The sequence below is a fragment of the Dama dama genome, chromosome 16 (genome assembly GCF_033118175.1).
Source record: "Dama dama isolate Ldn47 chromosome 16, ASM3311817v1, whole genome shotgun sequence".
Lineage (NCBI taxonomy): Eukaryota > Metazoa > Chordata > Mammalia > Artiodactyla > Cervidae > Dama > Dama dama.
Window position 1 is genome coordinate 12,511,321 of NC_083696.1, and position 16,650 is coordinate 12,527,970.

Here is a 16,650-nt window from a genome sequence, read left to right on the forward strand (position 1 = left end):
AGTTCAGTGGGAAAGACACTGTTAGGTAAAGCACGAGTGGGAACAGAGAAAGGAAAGAAAAGCAGACACATTTGACATAAATATATTTTGGAGATAGAATCAACAGGATTTACTGAAGTTACTAATTATAAGTTAAAATTGAAGGATACTGAGTTTGAGATGCTCAGAGACACACAAATGAAAATATCAAATAGGCAAGTATTTAAATGGGACTAGAGTTCTGGGCTAGACGTAAGAACTGAAGTGTCATGAGTATGTAGAGGTACTTACAATGAGAAAGGTACACCTATGCAGAGTGTAGAGAGAGAAGACAGGGTCCAGAATGAGGTCCAGAATGAAAACTCCCAATTCACTTAGTTGAAAAATCTCTAAGGGTTTTTCCAATCCTTACTCAGAAGAAGTGGGGTAGAGGAGGAGACAGTGAAGAGAAGTGACCAGGAGAGAAGGGGGCTCCCGGATGTGGAGTCTCAGACCTCAGAGGCAAGAGATAGAACAAGATTTTGCACGGGTCACTCCCCTAACTGCAAACCTCCAAATGCCCACTTTCTAGAGTCCACACTCTTTCTCTGTCTGCTTTAAGAGGCCAGAGTCCAAGAAGCATCACTGGATGTTAGCAAGTTCAAGCCAGAGCCAACTGATGTCCACCAAGGCTGACAGCATCTTTGCCCCAGACGCATGGCCTTCTCCTGGGATGGGGTCATTCTTGTGCCCGGGGAGGAGTTGAGGATTAAGTGTTCCCCGTGGTAGAGCTTGAAGGGAGAGGGGCAAGAGGAAGGCTGGCTTTGAATCCTTCCACTCTTTCCCACAAGGCTGCTTCTGCCAGGAGCATTAGACCAGAACAATCTTTGTTGCTCAATTATAGGCACACCACTTCTCCTAACCCACAGGCGGTCAAACCCGTGTGGCAAAGGGCTCCAATGACCTGTGGGCTGTGGCCACCCACTCTGATTTTGTCTCCCCTGACAGTCAGGGCTGGAGCTAACCTTCTTTTTCCACGTTCTCCCCAGGATTGGCAGAAGGTTTTCCTAAACTAGAGACTAAATCCTGCCTCCAGTCACTTAGCTTAGGGCTGCTGAGTCTTCCAGCCCACGTGCTTGCCATCTTCAAGGGCTTGGAGGGAGGTGCATCCGGGCTCCAGTATCAGCACTACCATTGGCAGGCCTGACCTGAGCTCAGTTATTCTCCGAGCCGCAAATTGCCCAGTTGTAAAATAAAATAAGGTGATAAAAGGCCCTGGAGTGTGGGAGGTGGGGAAGGAAGTTATGTGTCACATTAGCAGTCAACTCTAAGCTATCCCCGCTAGGGGGCAGGCTCCCCTCAAACCCGCCCAGCCTGATTCCCTAACTTATCCCGTGGTGGTTGTTCAGTTGTTCAGTCCTGTCTGACCCTTCGCGACCTCACAGACTGCAGCACGCCCTGTCATTAAAGCTCTTTCATCCCAGCCCTTAAGACTTGAAACGATTCGAATGTAAAAGTCTACCGCCATCCAGCTCAGATCCCACCAACCTCCCCACCTCCAGCACAGCCCTGATTTACACCTTTAAGATTAGAGGGAGGGGCGTGGTCATCTTGCTCACACACCCCTCCCACCTTTTTGGCTTTAGGGTAGAACACCGGCCACAGAGGGCCCTTTGTGTGACTGGCTGAGGTGCCGTTTGGGTCTCTTTTGCCTTGACCTTTACACTAACCTAACTCGGGGTCTGCAGGTTGGTGTGGACAGCTAGTGGCCGCCAGAGGCTCCTGCAGAGGAGAAACTCCACTGCAAGCCGCCCCTGTAATTGCATCAGAGGTCCACATCTCTTTGTCCCTCCATGGCCAGGGTCTCATCTGCCCTCTGCTGGCCCACTTAGGCTCGTAGACACAGAAGAGGTATTCTCTGCACCTAGATGCTGTAACCATCCTTACACCTTATCCCCTGGAGGTTCATACTGACTTTTTCCCTCTGAGGTTTCTCCCCTTCTCTTGGGGCAAGCCTACTTGCTGAGCAATCATCCAATTGAGGAATAATGTGTCACCCCGCCCCCTTTCTTGCAAATACTAACCTAAAAAGAAAAAAAACCTCTCTGAACTTCCAGCCTCTCTCTCTCTCTTGTGCTCACTTCCAGGGATAGGGAAGAGGGAATGGCCTTTATACAAGGAAATGTAAACCCACTCCAGTATTCTTGCCTGGAGAATCCCACAGATGGAGGAGCCTGGTGGGCTACAGTCCATGGGGTCGCAAAGAGTCCGACAGGACTGAGCAACTTCACTTTCACTTTCAAATACTGAATGTCCTGAAAAGGTCGACACAGCAGGACACTAGTTAAAAATGCTAAGCACAGATTTTCATCACTAGTACACTATTGCAATAAGGGACTGAAAGCTTCCATTTGTACACCAAAGACTGAGTGTTTTAAGGGGGAGAATGAGGAAGTAGGGAGGTGGGTAAGTAGGGATCCAGTGGTCAGGAAAATGAAAAAACTACAGAAAGGAGAAGTGTAGGATTGGTCCATATAAAACCCATCTGGGTCTGCTAACTGGCACCTACCAAAATTAGGTTGCTATGGGCTTCCCAGGTGGCACAGTAGTAAAGAACCCGCTTGCCAATGCAGTGAGACATAAGAAACTTGGGTTCGAGCCCTGGATGGGGAAGATCCCCCTGGAGGAGGGCATGGCAACTCACTCCAGTATTCTTGCCTGGAGAATCCCATGGACAGAGAAGCCTGACCTGCTACGGTCCATGGGGTCGCAAAGAGTTGGACACAACTGTGGTGACTTAGCAGGCAGGCACCCACCCTCCCACAGAGATCAGGAGACAAGGACCCTGTTTTCCTCCAGGTGTTGGCTGTAACAAAATAGTAAAATAAATTCTTTTGGCGTCATTGTAATTTCTCAGGCAGGCATTTTAAGGGGGGCTTGGGTCCCTGAGGATGCTGCCTTAGAGAACATGTTCACATTGGCTCAAGTCTTCAAAGGCCAAAGCTGAGGGCCAGTCAGACAGAAAGGACTCAGAGGAGCCTAGCTAGGGTTTGGTCAAGGAAAGAATCTTTGTCAGTCCTCAAGGACAGCCTCCTGCAGTCTCAGATCCCTGAAGAAAAAGGGTCATGCCCAGTCCATCAAAATATTAAGAGCATCTGTCACCCAGGGCTGGGCTTCTCAAATGCGGGCAGGCATCAGAATCACCTGGACGGCTTGTTCAACCACTGATGGCTGATCCCCACCCCATCACTTTCTTAAGCAGCAGCTGTGAACGGGCGGGGCAAGAATCTGCATTTCTAACAAGGTCTCTGTTGATGCTCATACTGGGAAACACATTTTGGAAACCACTGCTCCTGGGACTACGGCTGACCTACAGACCTGGCAATCCTTAACACGCGGGGGTTCTGTGTGCCTTTTGTTTTCAGCTGTGGATTACAGACACCACTGGGCGGGGGAAAAAGGACGATTCCATGGGCACCACGACTCTCCTATTGCAGCAGCTGTTCAACAGGGCAGCCCCTGCCCCCACCCCACCTCCTGGCTGTATCAGACTGAGGGGGGCTGTGAGCAGATGTGGGACGCTGTTGCCACCCTCTGTGTCTCGACTGAGATGACTGTTTATTCCTAGTAGGAAATTATTCCTGCAGTAGACCCCTAGGCAGCTATGCACACACAGAACCCTAGGTGGAATGGAGAATTTACCTCCAGAAGCTGAGTTGTTGATTGGGCACACACACACAAAAAATACCCAAATCCCCAGCCATTTCCTAAGTCCAGAACTTCCCGGGCATCTGAATTCCAGGCAAACTCACAAGAAGTACAGCATCCTGTCCACGGCCCCCTCCCTATGCACTCAGGCTCCCCCGGGAGGTGCCTCCAGCACTCTTGCTGCCTTGGCTCACACCAATTTAAGAAAAAGGCTTTCTTCCACAGCCCTGCTCCCTCATAAACTAGGGCTTTGTTATATTACTACTGACCAGGAGAGTTTTGTAGAAACTAATGCCTGTAGCTGGCGATTTTTATTTTGGCCAGTCAAAAATTATTCTGTTATTTCACAAACATTTTGCGGGTTATTACATTCAATTGTTGCTTTTGAACTGTGGTGTTGGAGAAGACTCTTGAGAGTCCCTTGGACTGCAAGGCGATCCAACCAGTCCATCCTAAAGGAGCTCAGTCCTGGGTGTTCATTGGAAGGACTGATGCTGAAGCTGAAACTCCAATACTTTGGCCACCTGATGCGAAGATCTGAGTCATTTGAAAAGACCCTGATGTTGGGAAAGATTGAAGGCAGGAGGAGAAGGGGATGACAGAGGATGAGATGGTTGGATGGCATCACCGACTCAATGGACATGAGTTTGGGTAGACTCTGGGGGTTGGTGATGGACTAGGAGGCCTGGCGTGCTGCAGTCCATGGGGTCACAAAGAGTCAGACATGATTGAGCAACTGAACTGAACCAACTGAGCTGAACATTCAGTTGTTACACCTGACACATCTATAAATTCTTCTCCAGCACTGGGAGTTTCATCTTCACTTTCTATATCAAATCAGTCACTAAGGCTTTCTGTCTTCTTATTGATCTAATATCCACACTGTCTGAATCAGAACTATCTTCTGAAGAACTCTCATCTTCTGAGACACTAAGCCTCTATGTCAATCAGAGAAAGTCTCTGCTTAAAATTCACTAAAAATTCTTCACTCACAATCTCACGATGCATCACTTTTGAAAATTTTACGGTAATAAAGTTGCATTGAAAATATACACGCGGCTGGAACAAAAACCTAACGGTGCAAGGTGTGAATGATAACGACAATCCTAAATTGTATAAGTGAACCCTTGATCAAGCTTAAGCTCTAACGACTTCACACGGTGGTGGTAATTATATTGCTCTCTAGAAACGTATTAATACAACTCTGGTCAATAATGTGTTAGCACCTCTGTGTGTGTATATGGTGAAGGGGTTCCCCCACCGTGGCTGATGGAGGAGGCTGGTGGGGATGATGGAAGGAAGGGCACTGAGAGTCCAGTTCCTCCCGTCCTTGGGAGCTAGAGTCAAATGCTCCCTCTGAATGTCACACCCTCCACCATGTGTCCCACTGTCTGTGCGAGAAACAGTGCCCCAGAGAGGCAGCGCATGACCAGTACCTCATACTTCGTGCCTGGTCTCTTTTTTTGACCTTATATATTATTTTGGGGGTGGGGAAATGGTTTTAAACTTGATTTTCTTGGGTTTTGAGAGAGGCATTCGAACAATTCTTTTGGCTTTCTGGAATTATTAGAAATATTCTATGGTGCTACCTCTAGGATCAGGTCCTTCCTGAGGGAATCTTTCTTCTTTGGGGTGACTATCCTGTTTAAGATCTCTGCATCCCAGAAAAACCATATATTAAACACATATATGTGGAATCTATATATGTGAGAAATGTACAGATGAACCCATTTCGAGTGCAGGAATAGAGATGCAGATGTATAGAGGGAACATGTGGACGCAGGGCAGGGGAAGGGGAGGGTGGGGCGAACTGGGAGCAGTACTGACATGCGTGCACGACCGTGTGTAAAAGAGAAAAGCGAGTGGGAAGCTGCTACCAGCAAGGGAAGCTCAGCTTGGTGCTCTGTAATGATCTAGAGGGGTGGGATGGGGGTGGTGGTGGGAGGTCTAAGAGGGAGGGCATATCTATACATATAGCTGAATCACTCTCTTGTACAGCAGAAACTAATGTAACATCGCAAAGCAATGATACCGCACTAAAAGAAAAAAAATAAAGACCTCTGCATCCCAACTTGTGAGTGGGGTACCCTAGATTTAAGGCCAACAGTTCTAACACGGTTATAGAACTTGCTCAAGGGGGTACAGTTAGCAAACTGCAGAATGAGAAGCAACCTCAGGCAGCCACATTCCAATATGTTATGTACATTGTTGTGCGCAGTCCTGTCTGACTCTTTGTGACTCCATGGACTGCAGTCTGCCAGGCTCCTCTGTCCATGGAAATTCCCAAGCAAGAATACTGGAGTGGGTTGCATGCCCTCCTCCAGGGGATCTTCTCGACTGAGGGACTGAACATCTCTTGTATCTCCTGTACTGGCAGGTGGGTTCTTTACCACTAGCACCATCTGGGAAGCCCTAAAACTACCATACAATCTAGCAATCCCACTCCTGGGCATACATCCAGATAAAACTATAATTTGAAAAGATACATGCACACTCAATGTTCATAGAAGCACTATTTACAATAGCCAAGAAATGGAAACAATCTAAATGCCCGACAGATAAATGGATAAAGAAGATGTGGTAGCTATATACAATGGAATAGTTCAGTTCAGGTAGGTTTAGTCGTTCAGTTGTGTCTGGCTCTTTGAGACTCCATGGACTGGGAACATGGAAACATGAACATGGAAATTTCATGTTCAGTTCAGTTACTCAGTCGAGTCAGATTCTTTGTGACCCCCATGAACAGCAGCACACCAGGCCTCCCAGTCCATCACCAACTCCCGAAGTCCACTCAAACTCATGTCCATTGAGTTGGTGATGCCATCCAGCCATCTCATCCTGTCGTCCCCTTCTCCTCCTGCCCTCCATCTTTCCCAGCATCAGGGTCTTTTCAAATAAGTCAGCTCTTCACATCAGGTGGCCAAAGTATTGGAGATTCAGCTTCAACATCAGTCCTTCCAATGAACACCCAGGACTGATCCCCTTTAGGATGGACTGGTTGGATCTCCTTGCAGTCCAAGGGACTCTCAAGAATCTTCTCCAACACCACAGTTCAAAAGCATCAATTCTTCTGCGCTCAGCTTTCTTTATAGTCTAACTCTCACATCCATACATGACCACTGGAAAAACCATAGCCTTGACTAGACGGACCTTTGTTGACAAAGTAACGTCTCTGCTTTTTAATACAGCAGATACTAAAACACTGTAAATGAACTCTACGTCAACTAATTACCAGTTGTCTGGTAAGAATTGTGATCAACTCTGACAAAAGTCAGAAAATATTTGTCCTTAAGGAATCACAAGTTCCTTTTGGGTAGGGGTTCTATAAATAGACCGACAGGAGTTATTTCAGACTAAGGGTCTGATATGTACTCTGAGTTTCTGGCAGGTGTTTGTATGATCAGGTCAAAAGGTCAGATGCCGCACAGCTGAGCCCCGTACCAGTCATACTCCCTTCACGGCCTCCCAGGCCCACTTCAGAGGGCTCTTGTAGCCATATGAACTGCCATTTTGATTTTCTTTTCCCATGAGAGACCCCGACCTCACTCCTGCCCCAGCCTTGGGTTCCTGTCCCTGCCTCCGGCTCCACCTACCAGATCCCCCAGGAGCCTTGCAGTCCTCTTACGATGCTGCCCTCAATATGTGAGGCTAAACTCACAACCTGAGGCAAACTGCCCCCTCAACACCAGGCTTGTCTCTGCTGACCACCCACCACAGGCTGGCAAGATCCACGCAAGGACCCCAGACCAGTCAACCATCACCACCAGGCCCCAAAGTGTGTGCGCGTCAAGGAAACTGAAGCGCGCAAACCCCAGTGGGTTGGACCTTCCATTGACTGTGCGGTCCCTGTGACTCGTCTTCCCTCTAGCCTGAGGTTCACACCAACGTTAGTCCTGGCCTCCAAGACAGTGCTTCTCAACCCTGACTGCACAAGAGAATCATCAGGAAACTTGGAGAGCATTCCATTAAATGACAATCTCTGGAGTAGGGCCTGAGCATTGATCATCGATATTTTGCATATTGATCAGGCATAAAATATGAAAAGTATGGGAAGTGAATTAATCTTATATTTAGTTTAAGGGTCCCCTTTCATGTATATATACACTTATTGTCACAGCTACAAATATATATACACACTTGTGTGATGTAGATCAAAAAATACCATTTCCAGCATTCTAGAAAGTTCCCTCTAGCCGCTTCCCACTAATTAGTCACAATTTACTTTTTCGTTGCTCTCTTTTTTTTTTTTGCCATTGTGAATAAAGCCAGTATTATTTTTTACAGGTCCTTGGGTAGACATTTGTTTTCATTGGTTCATTTCCTGCTCCCCTCTTCTTTTCACATTTGCCTGTCTAGGTGGGCTGGTCTTGAGGATGACCTTGAAAGGGTCCCCTGGATCTGCGCGGGCAGCAGTCAGACCCACTGCCTCAGGACCACACAAGATTGAAAACTAAGCTGCTCAAGGGGCAGAGGTTTCTGGGGGCTGAGCGCCAGCTGCGCTCATCAGAATTTTCATGGATGATATTCATAAGGAGGCCTGTCGCTTTTTTAAACCTTCAGAGAAACGGAAAGCGCTCCTTCTCTAAAGTCACAAACACGGAATACATCCTGTCTGGTGTAATTTACAAAACAAACAAACATGCCTGGCTTCCTTAAAGGTAACATGTCTTTCTCCGCAGGCCTGGGGTTGGATGTCCACAGTGGGAGCGGGTAGGAAGCTAAGCGAACTGCTCTCCCACTGCGGCTCTAGCCCCCGTCCCCTAAATTCCTAAGAGAGTGTCCTCTCTGGGTTTGGGAGTGGGTAGAGGCTGGGAGGGAGGGAGGAAGGAAGGTGAAGTACGACCTCACTTGATTAATATTGTCATGAGATGAGCGGAGACGAATTCAACGCGGACACTCTGTCTTTCTGGTTTTGGAGACTCACCTCAGTGTGGGGATCTTCGCTGACCTGGAAGACGCAGGTCACCACCAATGTCTGCTCCAATGTCTGCTCACCACCCATCTGCAGCTCATCACTCACGCACGGCACGCACACACGCAAGGCACGCACGCACGGGTACATTTCCACCTCCTTTCTGCCGCTTTCCCCTCCCGGCTGCAGGCAGCCCTCGGGTACGTGATGCACGCAGACCTCACTGGCCATCCCTCTTGCACGGGACGCCCAGCTCTGCTCCTGGGGAAAGGGGCACCGTCTCTTGTGCTCACAGCTCAGGAGCGGGAGACAAACTCACAGCAACCTCTCTTTGCTGTGATGGTTGGGAAGCTGCCTGCTCCAATGTGGAGCCCTTCCAAATCCTCAGGTGTGCTGCGTCCTCCTCGTTTCCCTTGCTCTCCAGGGAATATTTAACAAGCTGTTTGAGGATTCTTTTAAATCCCCTTTCCCTCAGCTTGAGGAAAAGCACGCTCCTCCTACCCTCCTCTCTGGTTGGGGGTGGGCCTCTGAGCTCTTTTAATCACTGACTCGGGATTTTAAAAGTTAGGTATGAATACAATGGAATATTACTCAGCCATAAAAAAGAATGAAATAATGCCATTTGCAGCAACATGGATGGGTCTAGAGATGATCACATTAAGTGAAGACAGACAGAAAAAGACAAAGATCATATGATATTGTTTATATGTGGAATCATAAAAAATGATAAAAATGAACTTATTTACCCAACAGAAATAGACCCATAGACATAGAAACCAAACTTATGGTTACCAAAGGGTAAAGAGATGGGGAAGAATAAATTAGGAGTTTGGGGTTAACATATACACACTACAGTGTGTGTATACAATAGGTGACCAAAAGTGAAGTGAAAGTCGCTCAGTCGTGTCCGACTCTTTGCAACCCCATGGACTGTACAGTCCATGGAATTCTTCAGGCCAGAATACTGGAGTGGGTAGCCTTTCCCATCTCCAGGGGATCTTCCCAATTCAGGGATTGAACCCAGATCTCCTGCCTTGCAGGAGGATTCTTTACCAGCTGAGCCACAAGGGAAGCCCAGATGACCGAAAAGGACCTACTATATAGCACAGGAAACTATACTCAGTACTTTGTAATATCCTATAAGGGAAAAAAAAAAAATCTGAAAAAATTATATATATACACACATATATCTAAATCACTTTGCCATACACCTGGAACAAACAACCATATTATAAATCAACTAGGTTTTGATTTTTAAAAAGGGGAAAAAAGTATGAAAGTAAACATAGAATTACCATATGATCCTGCAATTCCACTCCTAGGTATGTGTCCAAAGTAATTAGAAACAAACTCAAACAAGTACCTGTACATGCATGTTCAGAACAGCACTAGTCGCAAAAGTCAGATGCTGAAACAGTTCACACAGTGAATGGATGGATAAACTAAATGTGATCAATCCATACAATGCACTATTATTCAGCCTCAAAAAGGAAAGAAGTGCTCATTTATGCTATGGCATGGATGAACTTTGAAAACATTCTGCTCAGTGAGAGAAGCCAGTCATGAAAGGTCACCTATTGTGTGATTCCATTTATATGAAATGTCCAAAACAAGAAAATCCATAGATCAGTGGTTGCTAGGGGCTTGGAGAAAGTAGAGAGAGAGAGTTTGATTCTGGGGATGATGATTCTGTTTATGATGAGGAAAATGTTTTGGAACTAGCTAGAGGCAGTGGTTGTATAGCACTGTGAATGTCCTAAGTGTGCTGACTTGTTCAGTTTAAAATGGTTAATTTTATATTATGTGATTTTCATCTCAATACGTTATAACGTTTTAACTTAGGTATTGCTTGTCCAGCTAACCATCTGGTTCCTCTTTGACCTCTCAGACTGATCCTCTCTCATCCACATGGCTCTGCCCTGGGCACTTGGCCCTTTTCAGAGCTGCCTTCCTCCTCAGAGAGCTGGCCCAGCCCACACATCCCTCCTTACTTCTGTACAAGTGCTTCAGTCCCTGTGGGCGATCTAGCCGTACTCACCTGAAGCCCAGGATTCGTTCTAAATGGGCTTCTGGGATGGTATATTTTATTCTGAAATTTTATAATTTAGTCTGAGAGTAAAATCCGAGATGCTCTTGCTCCTCAAACTTATTTTTTCCTCCACTTTCAAAATAGGTTCAGGGGACCCGGCAAAGTCTCTGAGGGATGGGACTTGAAAAGAGAAGTTCTGACATTAGATAACTGGTACTTGCCTCCACCTGCCCAGTCCTCAATTTCCTCTGTCTGCCTCGAGAGGGCTTTATGCCGTTACTTCTCACTTGCAAGTAAAGATCACCTGAATTCTTTTTGGTAACATTTAGGAAACCCAGAGAGTTACTGTTGAGAACCCTCCTCATTCCCCTTACTGTGAACCTTCACCTTTCCGAGTCCCTGGACTGATCGCTAAGGACCAAGTGCACCCGGCAAGCATGGTTTACGTGACATTAGGATTAGGAGCAGGGGCTTACCTGGGGGCTCAGTGGTGGAGAGCCTGCCTGCCAACGCAGGAGACATGAGTTCAATCCCTGATCCAGGAGGATCCCACATGCTACAGGGCAACTAAGCCTATGTGGCCACAACTACCGCGCCTGTGCTCTAGAGCCCGGGACCCACAACTACTGAAGCCCATGCATCCTAGAGCCAGCGCTCAGCAACAAGAGAAGTCACTGTAATGAGAAGTCCACACACTGCAATTAGAGAGTAGCCTCTGCTCACCACAAGTACCATGCAGCAACAAAGACCCAACACAGCCAAAAATAAATTATTTTTTAAAAAAAGATTAGGAGCATGAAGCTATATCAAGAAGATATGTGTAAATTACACATTAATTACCTTAAATGTTCTGCTGCTGAAAGGACTCATAGTTCAGTTTATACTCAGACCACCTTGTTACAGGTCAAGGGTGCAATACAGGAGAAAGCCTCGTCAGAGGGGTCTGGCACTCCCAGGCCCAGGCTTCTTTTTCCTCTCAGCACAGAGTGGTACAGGTCTCACATCACCACCATCAATGCACCTGCAAAGCACCTGAGAACCAGAAGCCTCAGGTCTACTAGTGGCAGGGGTGTCTTATCATGAGCTACCTGGTCCTCTAAGCACATTCCAGTTACCCGACCAGCTCCTCAGTCCAAAGCCCCGGATTCCGTCAACACCAGATGCATATCATAAACCCAAGTATTATTATTGCAGAGCACCGCCGGCCAGCTGGTCCACCCTCCCTGGAACAACTCCTGAACCCATGGGAAAAGAACACCACTTATCTTGAGTTAGTGCAGCTAACGGTTGCCGCCACACTCCAGCAGCTCCGGAGATAAGCATGAGGTCATTCCAGGTCAGCTGAGGTTAACCCAGACTAAACAACATGGCAGCCACCAGAAAGTTCTCCAGGTCAATTAGTATTTGCAACCAAAGTCAGAGAAACCAGCACAAGTACAAGCAGCGGCATGACCTGGGAGGCTCGGGAAAGCCCTCCCCAGCTGCCCTTGAGTGAGATGCAGGTCACGTGACTGACAGACATCTGAACACTGTTGACTTATTTCTATCTGTGTGTGTCCTTGTGGCTTCATAGCCTAGGCTAAACACCCCTTTAGTCCCCTTAAGCATGCCAGTTCTGCCCCCATCATATGCAGGGCTTGTGGAATGTGGGTATTCAGTGTGATATTTGGGAAGCATAAGGAGACGTCCATTAGCCTTTGTGCTAAGATAGAGGGGCCATCTCAAGCCATTCAGAGGACTTTTCAGGACTAAAGGGTAGTTCTATGTTAACCTGACCTCGTAAGTATTCTTCCTGTGGTTTGTGCAACTATAATTATGGGAAGAGATAAACTAGATGTGGACTGTGTCATGAAGGAAGATGTGCAAACTTAAGCAAGTTTTAGCAACTTATTTAGTCCTTATTCCTTTGGACTTCATTTGAGCTGTGGTTGCAGTGGAAATCCTAGAATTAATCAATCTTTAGAAGCTGGTGTGCTGTCTTAATAGATGCAGGGAAGCCATGCCTACAGCGGATCCAGGGAACAGGCACACCTGGGTTTTCAGTAAATGGCTTTACTGCATCTTACCAGTTCCAAAGGCTGGACCACAGCGTCCACGACAATAGGTCCTGAGGATGATGAAGAATCAGATGGAAAGTGTTTGACTCTAAAAGACGGCTTAAAACAAAGAGTACTTGGACCTCAAATGCTCCCCTTGGATTGTACTGTGAGAGAGAAATAACCTGCTATCTTCTTTCAGCCACTGAATTAATTATTGGTTCACTTTGTTGACCGTCTACCTGTACCCTACCTGAAAGGGAAACAGACACTTAGAACTTGGGGGGGGGAAGGGAATAAAAAAAAAGAACTGGGGGGATCCCATAAAATATGTGACCACTAGTAGGAGCCAAGGAAAACAGATGCTTCAGGCTGGAGAGCTGGAGATTGTTACTGTGACACTCCGAAATATTTACATAACTCAGTAGGTATTTGTGATAACTCGGAGGGCAGACCACTCACCTAGTGCTCAGAGAAGAAACTGGGAAGGGCCACATTTTTGTTGTGTGTTGGCTTTTAGTGACAGCGGCTGCTTTTAACAGAGACTGTCCGTGTCTCACTCATATCCCCACACTTCTGCCACTTCCATGTACAAGCCCAATTTTCAGCTGTCATCGTTCCATCTGCCTCTTGATGCAGATCTGTGCTGAAGACAGGCTCTACTACGAGAAGGCAGAGCCAGCTCAGGACCACGACTGGAGGTCTGTTTGCTATTGAATCAAGTCGGTGAGAAGGAAAGTTGGGGAGGTCAGTCAGACTCAGGCTTTGGTGCAGACTGCCTGGGTTTGAATTCTCCTCTCACCTTGATCATATCCTCCAGAGCAAGTTATTCAACTACTCATTTGTAAAATGGAGCTAATATTAATAGGTGTCTCAAGGAAGTGTTTTTTTAAAAAAACAAAACTTCAGGAAATAATCCACATAAAGTGCTCAGCACGTTGCCCTGTGCAGAGCTCGCCCTTAAGAACCACCGGCCCTACGCCCATGACTGATTCACGTTAACGTATGGCAAAAGTCACTACAATATTGTAAAGTAATTAGCCTCCAATTTAAAACAAACAAAAAAAGAACTACCGGCTCTGAGTGGAGGAAGCATGCCGGAGTCTGCTGCCATCTGGTGGCAACCATCAATTTTCCACTGAAGTGTGAATGTAAATGAAAGGCCACATTTGACCTCCACGTATTGTGCAAGTGGTGTCTTCATTGCAGTGCTTTTGGAGTAGCTGTATGTAAATCTCAGCAGATTTCTGTCTTGTGTGACAGGAGGAAAGCGCCTCCTGACCCCCTAGGAAGGTTCTTGGCTATGGAATCTGGTTTTAGAGACCATTGCCACCTAGTGACCACCTTGCACACTTGCAGCCAAAGGTGAGCATCTTGAATTGAATGGAAAACATTGAGAATACTGAGAGGAATTCCACCAACCCCGCAATCTGGTTCTGCAACTTTCATGTTCATCTTGGGAAGTTCCTTCCTAAATCTCTCCTTGTAAGCTCCCAGAACCCTCTGACTCTCCACTGATGACTCCTGGGACCTTTGTGGGTTTACAAAACATCTTAATCACTTGGATAGTTCTCTCTTGTCCAGAATAGAAGAATATGGGTTCCTCCCCATGTGAGAAGGAAAATTAAAAGCATCTGAGGCACTATAGGTGGCCATGGGGTGGCCTTATTAAGTAGGCAGGTGTGGAAACATTGCTTGACCTTGGAAAGAACTATAGCATCAGCCAGTGACGTTCAAAGCTTGCTCTGTGTTACAGTCCCCTGGGATGCTTTTAATTTCTACTGATGCCTGGGCTCCAGCCCACACCATTTGTGCAAGCATGCCAAGTTGCTTCATTTGTGTCCGACTCTGTGCAACCCCATGGACTGTAGCCCACCAGGCTCCTCTGTCCATGGGATTCTCCAGGCAAGAATACTGGAGTGGGTTGCCATTTCCTTCTCCAGGGGCGCGTCCCGACCCAGGGATCAAAACTGTGTCCCTTATGTCTCCTGCAGTTATTTTTCAGTTTTAATTTGGACTTCCCTGTAGCTCAAATGGCAAAGAATCTGCCAGCAATTCAGGAGACCCGCGTTTGATCCTGGGTCGGGAAGATCCTCTGGAGAAGGGAATGGCAATCCACTCCAGTATTCTTGCCTGGAGAATCGCATAGGAGGGCTCGAGTTCATGGGTCATAGAGAGGTGGACATGACTGAGCGAGTTACAGACACACACACAGAGGCAGGCACGTTCTTTACCACTAGCGCCCCCTGGGAAGCCCCTACACACACGCACACACACACACACACACTCCGGCAGGCAGGCAAGCCCCTACACACACACAAACACACACACACACAGCAGGCAAGCCCCTACACACACACACAGCAGGCAAGCCCCTACACACACACACACACACAGCAGGCAAGCGCCTACACACACACACACACAGCAGGCAAGCGCCTACACACACACAGCAGGCAAGCGCCTACACACACACACACACAGCAGGCAAGCGCCTACACACACACAGCAGGCAAGCGCCTACACACACACACACACAGCAGGCAAGCGCCTACACACACACAGCAGGCAAGCGCCTACACACACACACACACAGCAGGCAAGCGCCTACACACACACAGCAGGCAAGCGCCTACACACACACACACACACACACACACACACACACACACACACACACACACACACACACACACACACACAGCAGGCAAGCGCCTACACACACACAGCAGGCAAGCGCCTACACACACACACACACACACACACACACACACACACACACACACACACACACACACACACACACACACACACACACACACACACACACACACACACACACAGAGCAGGCAAGTTCTTTACCACTAGCGCCACCTGGGAAGCCCCTACCAATTGAATCCAAACACTAAAGCTCTCCAGGTGAGGCAGATGGAGTCAGAATTGAGAGGAGCTGTAGGAGATCAAGCCATCCTGACCCCTCATCTTGCGTCTCATCTTAAATTACGCAACCATGTTATTCAAACAAATTCATGTCACCGAGTCCTGATGTTGTTATCACTCTACAAAGTAAGACCTTCTTCCAAAGCTCTAATGAATCCCTCGATCTCACCCTGAAATTAAAGTCAGAACATATGAGAACAGAACTGTTCTCAGCCCAGTTAGAAGGTTCTCACTCAAACAGTCTAAGTGAAACTCAGATCCTGCTTCACCAAGACCCACAAAGTGGTAGGTGGCTATGTTGGGCAAACAGTGGCCCCAAGAATATTCAAAACCATCCCCAAACCACATGTATCTGCAGCTTATAAATCCTTCATCAATTCCCCAGTTTTCAAACATAAATTGTTTGCCCAGACCCTATTCATTACTTACACTCCAGACCAGTGATTTTCAAAGTGAGGCCCTTTGGACAAGCAGCAGCATTCCAGAAAAACTAATGAGAAAATTCTTGGGCTGCATACCCAGCCCTTCAGAATCAGAAACTCTGGGTACAAGTCCAGATCTCTGGTTAACAAGCCCTCCAAGTGTTGCAGAGGTCCACTCAAAATTTTGACAAACAGCACTCCTCCTCAGAGGTGAATCACAGGTACCAGCTGAAGGCCACGGCAGAGGCAGCTCTAAATGGGAAGGCAGGGGAAAACCAAAGAAGGGGAAGAAAGGTTTTTGACTTTACTTCTCTAGGGGACCAGTGGATCCACTCCACTTCTTCAGAGCCCACCACCTGTGGATTTGGAGCAAAGCATCTGGTTAGTCCTCCTGTAAGGTTAATTGACACTGACAGCACTCTCTTGGTGGAGTCAATTTTTAAAAGTCTCTATCGGGCAAACATTTCATCTCTGAGAGAAAGTGTCTGAAATGCTTGGGTGATATTTAGGAATTGCTGGTGTGGACCCTGGAATTTCCCAAGGTCCCTTCTTTGTCTTAATGTCATCGGGCACACTTCAAACTTTTTGAATTCCTCCCTTTAATTCCCGACTTGTTCTCTGTTCCCCTAGGAGCCCAATTCTGAG